Consider the following 324-nt stretch of genomic DNA (forward strand, 5'->3'; position numbering starts at 1 on the left):
CTGAATCCCACCTGTCGCAAAAAGTCAGTGACTTCTCTTATAAAATGGCATTTTTTTTACGTGGTAAACTCTAAAAATAGTTCAATCCAAAAGTATTGTTTAGTGTAAAACGTATTGAAGATTAGCAGATAGGCTGTTGATTCATTAAATGATAAGCTGTTTATTCAGCGTAGTGAAGTCTCTCCTCCATTGACGTCCATTAAAAAAAAAAAAAAACGGCCTCTGGTTTCTAGTGGCTTTGAACACACCCCAGATCAGCTAGCATTTTTCTAAACGGTTGGATGGTGTTGCTGAAATGTTGTTGTTTTCTTCTAGGAGTGGCTT

Source organism: Sinocyclocheilus rhinocerous, unplaced genomic scaffold, assembly GCF_001515625.1.
Source record: "Sinocyclocheilus rhinocerous isolate Xijiao unplaced genomic scaffold, SAMN03320098_v1.1 scaffold45, whole genome shotgun sequence".
Lineage (NCBI taxonomy): Eukaryota > Metazoa > Chordata > Actinopteri > Cypriniformes > Cyprinidae > Sinocyclocheilus > Sinocyclocheilus rhinocerous.